A 12,335-nucleotide genomic window follows, 5' to 3' on the forward strand; every position below is an offset into this window, starting at 1 on the left:
TGTATCTCTCCTTCAGACTCCCTCTCTCTCTCCACTCCTTTAAGGGCAGAGTTCACCTGTATCTCTCCTTCAGACTCCCTCTCTCTCTCCACTCCTTTAAGGGCAGAGTTCACCTGTATCTCTCCTTCAGACTCCCTCTCTCTCTCCACTCCTTTAAGGGCAGAGTTCACTCATCCCTCCATCTAATCTCATCATAATGGCAGAATCTCTGTCTGAGGGACTGTGGCACGATTATTTCGAGAATCAGGCACTTGGAAATAAATATAGGCTATTTATCTTAACGTGTTTGCTGCCATTTTGAGCTGCACTAAGCGATTGAGCCATGGATTTTTCGAGCCACCAATGGGCACTGCACTGGTTCCCTGAACTCGTGACACCTCTCTTCCCCTACCACTCCATAAAACCTTTCCTCTCCTCCACTATATCATCATTTCTGTTTTCAATTTCAGGACATTGTTTACCAAGGAAAAACATCAGGGTGTATGGATGAATAAAAACGTTTATTTGCAGTATCTACATGACCAAAAACACTTTGCTGTGGGCACTAATGACTATTTTTCCAGAAATGTATCGTTGCAGAATGAGGTTGAATGAGGAAATGGTTCATGGTCAAAGGTTTCATGTAACATACATATACATGAGTAGTCCATTTACAGGCAGCAGGGTGCCCTATCAATAGAATATATATTATAGATGATATTCAAAATGTTATTTCTGTCTGTATGACAATCAACATAAGATAACAGTTGATTCATCCTTGTGCAGGGACATGTAGAGTTTTCAGCAGGAAAAAGACAGTGGTAATACAGTAATAAATAAAAAGAAAATACAATGTACCGATAAGACACGTTAGCTAAAAGCAAAATGAACTAATAAACAACGTATAGTTTAAACACAGGTAGCGACAGTAACAGTTAGCAACAATGGTGACCAACAACAGTAGGACTACATATTAGCTAGGGAAATATCGTTCAAATTCTTCTGTCCCCTAAGTGTGCGGGTTTTGGGATTGTAGGCTTGAGTGATGAGTAGGTGTGAAAAATACATTTTAAGAACTTGTGGTCTTCTGAGCGGATATCACAAATATAAATGCTCTCAGAAACAATACAGAGTAACAGAGGTAAATATGTAATAACATAATGTACCGGTAGCTATGTAATGCTAGCTGGTTTCACGTGCAGCTAACAAAACGTTTTAAAGAACATGAAATATTTATGTTAATATAATATATAATCCAATGCTGATATGATGAGAATAGTAATTGTATCATCTACTGAGTTACGGCACAGAGTTAAGGTTTGCCACGATCAAATGGAGTAGGATGAACAAGAGACAAACTAAGATGCACCAGGGGGAATACAAGGATCCTTTGTTGTCCTCTGGGGGAATATGAGTCAGGGTCTTCTATCAGATCCCAAAGAAGAAAAAGGAAATGTTCTCCAGGCGAGGTCAGCCTCAGAGGGCTTGGTGTGGAAGATGTGGTCAGAGGGGACAGGAGTGGCACGCTGGTTGGTGTTGATGTCAGGGACCACCTGTAGATGCCACCGTCAGCTGTAGGAGGCAGACTCTGGTGGAGTGTGTTCCATCCGGAGCCTTGTGCTGCCCAGCTGAGGGCCAGGAGAACAGAGTGCAGGCGTGGAAGGGATGTGGCCGTGGGTGGAGTGGAGCAATCGTTGTCGACGGAGGCAACAGCACTACTGGCACTGTGAACATGAAGTCACCAGCAGAGAGAAATTGGAGAAGACCGAGGAAGTCAGAGTGAATAAGGGAATTGAAATGCTCAGGACACAGGAAGCAGGCTTGTAGAGACCGGCTTGAGGTCCAACATTGTATGTTTAACAGAAAGTTTGTTGGCTCTGGGAGTCTTATGTCAGTCATTTATGACAGTACATGTTCACTGATATGGGAACACTGATATCAAGCTACAGACGCCATTTTTACAAGCCATGTCACAAGGCCTTCACAACTTGTAGACCAGGCCAGGACCACAGGTTCAGACAACCTTCTGAAGAGATTGAATGAAAGTATAGATGATCAGTGAGTTAAGTTAATATAGTGTATTGCCTTGAGTTCTGCATTGGCGTGGTGGAAGATGGGAGTTACTGTAACTCCATACAGAGCCTCCATACCTCTCCCCACCATGCTGTGTCTTCTTCTTAGTGGCGAACATGTATTTGTCTATCACCTCCCACTGCAACACAGATGATGTTCAAACTAAATTGGTACAATTACTGAAGGAGCATTGAATGGACTGGGTCAGAGATGTGCCAACGCCTCCACCTCCATGCTGAGGTTAGGCCGTTGGAAATACATGGCCTACGCTGACGGCCTGAGTGTCCCTCCACAGCTGTTTGGTGACTTCCTGCATGCTAGTGAAATAAGAGGCCTTTTTGCTTGGCAGATGTGTGGATTGTTGATCCTGAGTGAACCAAGGGTGGGGCACAATCATGAGTGGGGAGGTCTTTAGAACGGTACATTGATAACATTTCCCATTCAGACTTGATGAATGTACCTATAATACCTACAATGTCCCAAAAAGACGACATTCCACACCAGAAACACCTTAGAGTGTATTACATATATTGCCCACAACAATACATGTAACTTTTGCTCCTTTCACAAGGAGAAAGAGGCGAACACCAACTGAAGCACAATAAACCACCATCATATCTCAGAAAGAACAGTCATGATAGTATGTATCCACTTTTCCTGAAATCAGCAATTGGAGAACTGATTCACAGTTTCCTTACTGACTTGAACTGACATTCAAGATACAATGGATATTAGATTTATGGGGTGGGGGTGTGTCTAACAATTGTATTACTCTCGTGTGTCTTTATCCGTTCTATCACATGACGTACTAAGACACTTTGGTCTCAACTGAACTTGCAGTATTTACAGTGGGTAAATAAAAACCGTAAAAAAGATTGATGATTGGTCAAAGAAAGTTTGAGAGAATGATATAGTTAACATGTCAGGCATGTGTGTCAGTGTATCTCTGTGTGTTTGCATATGTGTGTGTATGTGAATGGGGGTCTGTTTGTGTTTATGTGTGTGTACACGTGTGTGTTTCTGTGTTTGTGTGTACATGTGTGTGTATGATGGTCCTGTGTCTGTCGAAGGCCAGAATGTGACTCTGCCGTGCAGATACGATGCCTCGTATCACAGAGTTCTGCACATGTTCTGGGGGAGAAGAGCGCTGTTGCTGCATTACTGCAGCTGGGTCATAGTGATGATGGCTCTCAAACAAACTATAAAAATGTAATTAATACAAATCTATTGTTACGACCCTCTCTGAACCTGCACGTTTAAGGTCGATGTCTATGGGGTAATGAGGGCCTAACGGAACAGGGGTTAGCTTAGGTGTCGCAGCCACAACGAACACAAACCAGACAGAGTGTAAATAACCAAGGGTTTTATTTCTTAACAAAAAGTCGTCACAGGAGGACAAGGGAACCATGAACGGTGCCAAAGAAAAGAAAACAACCAAAATGCTAACCCCTCAGGGGCTGCCGAGACGTCTATAGAGAGGTTGGATGGTACGACAGAAGAGCATTTGTGGGACGCTTTAAACCCAGTAAGAAGCACAAATCTGAGTTATGTTCCCGCATGAAGTTCACCAACGTCTTTATGAAGAACTCTGGACAGGATGTGGATGAGCAGAAGCAGACGGGGGTGTTCTGCATTGATGGAGAGATCACCAGCGTCTGTGTCATGAAGGAGGAGAATGGCAAGTCCCGGCTTCCTAAACTTTGAGAGGCACGATGACGCGCAAGAAGCTTTGGATGACATGTAAGGAATAGAAATGAGCAGCAAGCTGATCTGTGTTGGTCGTGTCCAGAAGAGGTTAGAGCGTCAGTCCAAGCTGATCTGTGTCGGTCGTGTCCAGAAGAGGTTAGAGCGTCAGTCCAAGCGGATCTGTGTCGGTCGTGCCCAGAAGAGGTTAGAGCGTCAGTCCAAGCTGATCTGTGTTGGTCGTGCCCAGAAGAGGTTACGGCGTCAGTCCAAGCTGATCTGTGTTGGTCGTGTCCAGAAGAGGTTAGAGCGTCAGTCCAAGCTGATCTGTGTTGGTCGTGTCCAGAAGAGGTTAGGGCATCAGTCCAAGCTGATCTGTGTTGGTCGTGTCCAGAAGAGGTTAGAGCGTCAGTCCAAGCTGATCTGTGTCGGTCGTGTCCAGAAGAGGTTAGAGCGTCAGTCCAAGCTGATCTGTGTCGGTCGTGTCCAGAAGAGGTTAGAGCGTCAGTCCAAGCTGATCTGTGTCGGTCGTGTCCAGAAGAGGTTAGAGCGTCAGTCCAAGCTAATCTGTGTTGGTCGTGTCCAGAAGAGGTTAGGGCGTCAGTCCAAGCTGATCTGTGTTGGTCGTGTCCAGAAGAGGTTAGGGCGTCAGTCCAAGCTCAAGCGTGGGTTCCAGCAGAAGCAGCTCCATGACCTAACCCTTCTAAGCAGCAGGTGAGCAGACTTCAGTCGCTCAGTAAAAAGAGAGTGCTGTCTCTAGTGCGCTCTCTTTCTATGTTTAGACAATATTCAAAAATGAACTGTACATGAGTGCCCAGATCCAGGCCAAGGACCAGACTCAGCCTCAGGCCCAGGTCCAGTCTAAGATTCAGGTCTTGACCCAGGCTAATGCTCTGATCCAGACCCAGCCTCAGGTCCTAACCCAGCCTCAGGTCCAGACCCAGGCAATGCTCTGATCCAGACACAGCCTCAGGTCCAGACCCAGGCCCACATCCTTGCCTTTGTGTCTACGCAGAAGGTATATACAGTATGTGAAGGGCAAGTGATTTGACTACGTCACCTAAGTTTTAAGGTACACAGGAACTCTAAGCTCCAAGAAAGGTTTGTATTGGGAGGGAGGAGCAGTGTGTGGGATACCCAGACAAAGCAGACTTAAAACAATTGAGCAGTAAAATACAGTTTTAATGAAAGTATTAGTTCCAAGAGAGGCGGGCATGGATCCAGTCTTTGTGGAGTGCCGTCCTCTGCCCGCGCTCCTCGGTCCTGCTGGTCGCTGCAGTCCTTCTCCTCTTTAGTGTCTTGCAGCAGTAAACAGAGAAACACTGGCCAGTAGTGCGTCCAGCACAGACAGTGATTCACCCTGCCCTTCTGCTGGACTATCCAGCTGACCCTAACCCGCTCCACAACCCACCAGAGACCCACCGCACCCAATACTTCTACTCTCAGTACACCCACAGCAACACGCAACCCTAAGTAAGGAAACTTAAGGGTGAACAGTTGTCCTGGGAATAAGCAGTGGCTTCCCTCCCAGGTGTGTGTTGACCAGCCTTGTGGGTGTGCGTTCATGCTACTCTCTAGTGTCCCCTGTGGCGTTTAGATGTCATGGTCAGCGTCTACATGGCGGCTTCCCTGTCTTCCTCCTCTCCCAGCGTGTTTCTCTGCAGCTGCTCGCTCCTTGTTGTCTCTTGTTGTCTCTTGCTCTCCCGTACAGAGTCTTCACCTATTTTGGTGAGGGGCAAAGTGTCCTGAATGTCCAGCCTGTGACATATACCGTACAGACATTTATAACTTGAATGTGTCATACACAAGGTGGCAGCAATAGCCTTGTGTGTCTAGTGTATCTATCTAACTGTGTGTATTTAACTATGATATGTGCCCTGCCTCTCTCCAGCCTGCTGTCTACACATGGGGCAAGGAGCCTCTGACAGCCTCCACGCTGGCCTCCACTCCTCCGCACTACCAGAAACTGATGCTGGGAGAGTGTCTCATCACCCTCATCCACAAGGTGCAACCACGCCTGGCTCACAGCTCACCGGAATGTTCCTGGAGATGGACAACGATGAGCTGATCCACCTGCTGGAGTCCCCACAGGCTCTGCTCTCTAAGATCCATCAGGCAGTGGCTGTCCTCCGTGCCTCCCAGATGAATGTGTCCACCACTGCTGGTGTGTGTGGAGTTCCTGGATGTTGCAGCACCCAGCAGCACATCAGTGCCCAGCCCTAGGTGGCTACGATGCAGGAATGTACAAGCACATTCAAACCCACTTTCCCCTCTGTTACTGTCGTGTTCCACACAGCCTACCTAACTGTCACCCCGTCCTCCACAAGGACTTTGCTGATACATTTTTTTTATAAACAAATGTATTTTATTCACAGACGAAAAATGTTATGCACTTATGGAAAGAGTCTTACGAGGAAAGGTAACTTTTGTTTTTAATACAATTAAAGTAATACAGTTATGAACATGCCCGTCTGGTATTTTAGTCCTTTTAAATGAATGAAATGCACATAGAAAATTATTTGCTTACAGTAAATAAAACTGATTATAATGGTGTGTTATTGTGTAACACTCTGTGAATCACTTCCACCATCATAGTTTCAGGGCTGACTGTAACACCTACACGTTCCTATGTACTTTCACCTGTTTACCACCAGAGGGCATCATCTCCTGAATTCTAGCCAGACCCCTTGTTCACTTCTGACACACCTATTTTGATTTCCAATCCCCACCTGTAAGTAGATCCCCTCTCACCACAGTCACTTTGCAAAGTCTTGTCTAGTGTTGCTACCTGTGTATACCCTGCCACCCTGACAGAGCCTGTTAGGATGTACCCTGACCCAGTCTCTGGGATATACCTTCTGCTCTCATTTGCTCCTGTGTGTCTCTCTCTCTCTCTCTCTCTCTCTCTCTCTCTCTCTCTCTCTCTCTCTCTCTCTCTCTCTCTCTCTCTCTCTCTATGATATGGGGACAGGTAAACATGTAGTTTAATGTAGAACATTTTGAAATTAAGATGATTGAGATTCTCTATAACAAAGTTATAGTGTAAGAAACAGGTTTGCCCTGCTTTTGTGCAGCAAAGTAGAAATATAATAAAGATTACCATGCATTTGTCTGTTTATATTTATAATACCAGTTCTTTACTTGTGAAAACCATGAGACGATCCTTGATCCTGAGAGAAGCCCTGTGTCCCCTGTCTGTCAGCAGCAGCACCATGGACAACAACCCTGCAACACACCACCCCAAGCACCCCAGCTGGGCCCCGTCCACCAATCAGCTGCCAGCGAGCTCCCCTGTGGTCTCCAGAGAGAGACAGAGGTCAGACGATGAGTAGGAAGGGCCTGACCCCCATGCTGTCTCTCCCCACCAGCGTCTACATCATAGACCACCACACCACCACCTGGCCCATCCCGTACCGTGAGGTCCAGTGGGGGGGGCAGCTGAACCCTCGGCACGCCTCATCTCTCCCTTTCCCCCCCAACATTGAAGAAACGCCCCCTCGGGGCTTAGCAGCTTCTGGAGGGTGTCAGTCTCTGTGTTTTCCCTGACTCACTATGGAAGACAGATCCTACTTCTTACAAGATCTCAGAGCCCCAGTGATCAGGTACTTGCGTTGTTGCCGGTTGTTGGATCTCCTTTTCAAGCCAGGGTTCGTCATGTTTTGGATCAGAACGATCTGATTGCTCCACCCAATAGGAAAAGAGTTGAAACCTGGGGCTTTGGCTGCGGGTGTGGGGGTTGCAGACTCTCCTCCTTTCCTGGTGGCAGCAGGGTTGAGGGGGAGCTGTCCACACCAGACGACCGTGTGCTCAGAGGTCGACTGAGGAACTCCGAGGCCCTGGGTGCGGTTCTTCAATGCTGGGGGGAAAGATGTTCAGAGAGCGCACACACGCACACACACACACACAGACTCGCACACGCACACACACACACTCACATGCACACACACTCACACACACACGCACACACACATGCAAGCACGTGCACAGGATCGATGAAAGGAGCCAATGAAAGAAGAGCCATGTGATATTTGCATGCCTGTGTTTGAACCCATGACTGTGGACAGCGGTTTCTGACACTCGTACACTGTCATGCCATTTGGTCTGCAAAATGCACCTGCAACATTCCAACGTCGCATGAATAAGGTTGTTTCCGGGTTGGACGGTTGCGCGGTGTACTTTGATGATGTGGTGATCTTTAGCAACACCTGGCCTGAACACTTGCAGCGTATTCAGGCCCTGTTTCAACGTTTAGCGTGGGCACGGCTTACAGTGAACCTGGCCTAGTGTGAATTTGCTCAGGCCACGGTGACCTACCTACGTAAGGTGGTTGGCCAGGGTCAAGTGCGCCCTATACGGGTGAAGGTGATTGACCAGTTTCCTTCTCCTTCCACCAAGAAAGAGCTTGGAAAACGTGTCCACTAACCAACCTGTTAAGCTCCAAGGTTCACTTTGACTGGTCCCCTGGTGGTCAGAGGGCTTTTGAAGATGTTCAGACCTCAGAGCTCTGCTCTGCCACGGTGTGGTCTGCTCCACAAATGGATCAGCTGTTTGCCCTGTATGTGGATGCCAGCAAGGTGGGGGCTGGGGGGGGTGCTTTTGCAAGCTGGTCCAGAAAGCATTGAGCCTCCAGTCAGTTTCTACTCCAAAACGTTTCATTCTTACCAGTTGAACTCTTCAGTCATAGAGAAAGAGGTGTTGGCGTTGGACTGGGAACTACAGCATTTTGAGGTTTATGTTGGGACAGGTCCCTTGGTTGTGTATAGTGACCACAACCCACTTACCTTTTTGCATTCCTTCCAGAACCCCAACCAGCGCCTGATGAGGTGGGGTCTGTTCTTGCAGCCTTACCATCTGGATGTCCGGCATGTGAAGGGCTGTGGAAACGTGTTGGCTGATGCGCTGTCCCGCGCGCCTTGTGCCTCAGTGACCTTGCCCTTCCTCATGTCCGTGTCTTCCCAGTGTGAGTGTTGGCTGTGTAACAGTTAACAGCCGCAGTGTGGCTGTTAATTACACTTGACAGTTCTGAGAGAAAACCAAAACACATCTCATCACAAAGTGGCAGAGGCAGAACAATAGTCACTTCATTAGGCCTTCGCTGTCATGTCTTTCTCCATAGAAAGCCAGGCAGCACTTTACATTGAGGTTACATTAACTACCATGTCACTACGTAGCCATACCTATGGTCAAACGTAGCTTTGTGGAACTTGCTATGAAAGTAAAGGGTTTTGTGTGAGCTAAATGTTATTACTAGTGTAAAAAGGGACAGTATGGAAGGGTTAAAGGGGTAAGTGAATGTTGTAAAGGGTCAGTAGAAGGCTGTGTCACCAAAACAAGATCAATGTTAACATCATTGTACCCCTGGAAAGCTCAACCTCCCCCAAACTAAGTTTTACTGTACTATCTAGTACCGCTGAAACACGATGAAGCTAACTACAATGTTGTCACTGAAGGTATTACCATGTAGTCACGTTAGTTGATAAAAACGGATGTGAAGCACTCTTGCTTGTCAAGAGGCCTAATACGATTAGATTTATTAATATCTAATATACTTTATTAAAGTAGAAACTTTCTGAGTGTAGCATGGGCCATTGCACACGTCAATGTGTAAAATATATCATGACAAATGTATAAAATATGCTCAAGTAACAGAAACGCATCCACCTGGTGGATTTTATGCAACGTTTCACTGCTTTCTAAATAACGGCCTTGTTATTGCTAATTGCAAGTGACTCACCATGCTGACGAACAGAAGTTAGCAAATAAGCAGTCCAGAGCAGCCACCTTCCAGAGTAGCCCATCACAACATGAACACTGTCCGCCATGTAGGCTAATGCCTGTAGCCCGGCAGGCAGATTAGGAAGCAATGACCAGGCATGCATGATTCATCTATTGAGCGACCCCACCAGTCCTGCTCCCTCCCGAGGCTCCCCCCTCCTACTCACCCCCTTTCTGTCTCTCTCTCCCTCTCGGTATTGCATTCAGGGTTGACACAAAAACAGCTTTTTGGAAGATACGTTTGAATTCTGAATGAAGGAAAGGGCCCTTGAGGCTGAGGTTTCAACACGACAGCGTGGGCTCAGATCCTGGTTCAGCTGAGTTGGATTCTGGCTGGGGGACCCCTGTGTGTCACCTCCCTCTTGTCATACTGTCAAATAAAACATGCCGACAAGAAAATGAACATCTTTAAATTGTGCTTTAAAAAAATATATTTTCACTATAGCAGTTTCTGCTTTGCTTGGGACAGATCAGTGAGGGACAGGGAAAGTGAGGCACAAGTAGGATTCAAACCCAGGTCCCTGCAGAGGGACCTTCAATTACAAGGTACACACTTTTCCAGAGAGCTACCAGGGCCACTGTGACGACCTTCATGACTCTCTCACTCCGTCTCCCAGGAGACAGGAGAGAAAGTTGGCCATTACGGCTCACCTGCTCATTTGTGAAGCACACCTGTCAGTCGTTAGTGTTGATTGGCAGTAAGATCAAGTGACTCGTCACCCATGTAGATCTTTTTGATCTAATGCAGTAATCCTGGTCCAGTGAGACTTATCCTACTTCTTAAAAGTTCTCAGACGGATTCCAATTGGTTGGTTATAGAATTGATGTTATTAGCATTTGAGGCATTGAAATACTGTAAGAACTATTGAATTTCATAAAATGAACACAGATACATTATTATCTTTCTTGAGCATAATATTCAGTGCTTCAAACATTTTAATTTTGTTCATGAAATTGATGTAACTGGATTTACTTTATTTGTGCTGTACACATATTTTTTTAATTTACTTTTTGTGACCAAACAAAGGACTGATACCAGGACAAGACCAAGATATGGATCAGTATTAGAGGTGGTTTGATAAGGAAACACAAAAGCACAACCTTTTAAAACCATTAACCGCCACAGGAGGCAAATTAAGGTCTGCTGCATGACATCAGTTGTAGAAGAAAGTTAACATGCTAGTTTAAACACAAAGCTTAATGATGGTTCATATAAGTCAGGTGGCTGAGCGGTGAGGGAGTCGGACTAGTAATCCGAAGGTTGCCAGTTCGATTCCCGGTCATGCCAACTGACGTTGTGTCCTTGGGCAAGGCACTTCACCCTACTTGCCTCGGGGGAATGTCCCTGTACTTACTGTAAGTCGCTCTGGATAAGAGCGTCTGCTAAATGACTAAATGTAAATGTAAATATAACCAGAAATGTGTGTAGTTTGTCCTTTGATGATAAATTCCAAATGTGCTTTCATCAGATATGATCCAACAACATTACTGTTTTGACAATATGTTACCACAATACATACTCAATACAGTACATATGTCATGAAGCTCACAGTAAAATTCAAATCAAGCAATTATAGCTGACAATGTTTGTATGAATGAAGTTTCTGACTTCTTCCCTCTGTTTCTCTACATGTGAGGAGAGCTCCTTTTACTACCTTCTCTTACAGCATGGACCTCTGACAAGAAGTCTTCACTGAGATCTCTCAGTCTGGTCCTAAGTCTCTCTATCTCCCCTCTCCTCTCATCTACACTTGTCCTCCTCTCCTCTATCACCCTCTCATCCTTTATGTATGTGGGCTTCTTTCACTGATTTCATTGACCTCCACTAAAAACTGACCACTGAGCTCCATCAGTCTTTGCGTCAAATTCTCTATCTTTCTAGCCTTCTCATTGATCTCTCTATCCTTCTCCTGCATATCTCTATTCTTCTCCTGCATCTGTCTATCCTTCTCCTGCATCTGTCTATTGAACTCTTTCTGCATCTTACTGTGTGAGATCATGATGCTCCTCTGTAGCTCAGGTAGGACCACCTTCATCAGGTTTCTCTCTGCTTCAACTCTGGCCACTCCTTCATAGTTCTCCCTGAACTCCTCCATCTCCTGCCTGTGTCTCTCCTCCCTCTCCCTCCTCTCATTCTCTCTCTTCTCTCTAAATCTCTCCAGCTTTCTCTCCATCTCCTCTCTCCGGTCAGTCTCTCTCTTCAGCTCCCTCTCCAGCTCTCTCTTCTTCTCCTCATCCCTCTCTTCCTTCACCTGTCTCTCCAGTTCAGATGTTCGATGGCTGAGTGTTCTGATGTCTCCCTCGTGCTCCTGGATCACTCCCTCTATCTTCTTCAGAGAGTTCTTCAGCTCTGTCTCAAATTTATCTTTCCTCTCTGTCTCCTCCCTCTGCATCTTCTCCTCTCTCTCCCTCTGAATCTTTCCCTCCATCTCTCTGACCTGGGCCTCTGCCTCCTGGTAGGTCTGACTGCTGTAGAAGCTCTCTCTGTTTCCTGCCACCATCTCCTCTACCTGGTGCAGCAGCCATGGTGCCATGGGCCCTGTCCTTCATGTTGAGGAAGTGGTACCTGTTCCCACATTTCTCTACAAGCTGCTGGAGGTCCTGACTTCCTGTTTGGAGAAACTCCTCCATGCTCTGCTCTCTCAGACTGTCATCATGGGTGAACAGGATGACAGTGTGTCCCCAACATCCCCCATGAAATGAAATGAAGAGATGGAGCATTAGTGTCCCTGACAGGCTCAGAGTGGAGGTTTCAGAAGCTGATTATGGGGGAGTCATGTGACCCTGTGGTTAGTCTCTTGTTGAAGGCTTTGGCACCCAGACAC

This window comes from Osmerus mordax, chromosome 25 (assembly GCF_038355195.1).
Source record: "Osmerus mordax isolate fOsmMor3 chromosome 25, fOsmMor3.pri, whole genome shotgun sequence".
Taxonomy (NCBI): Eukaryota; Metazoa; Chordata; class Actinopteri; order Osmeriformes; family Osmeridae; genus Osmerus; species Osmerus mordax.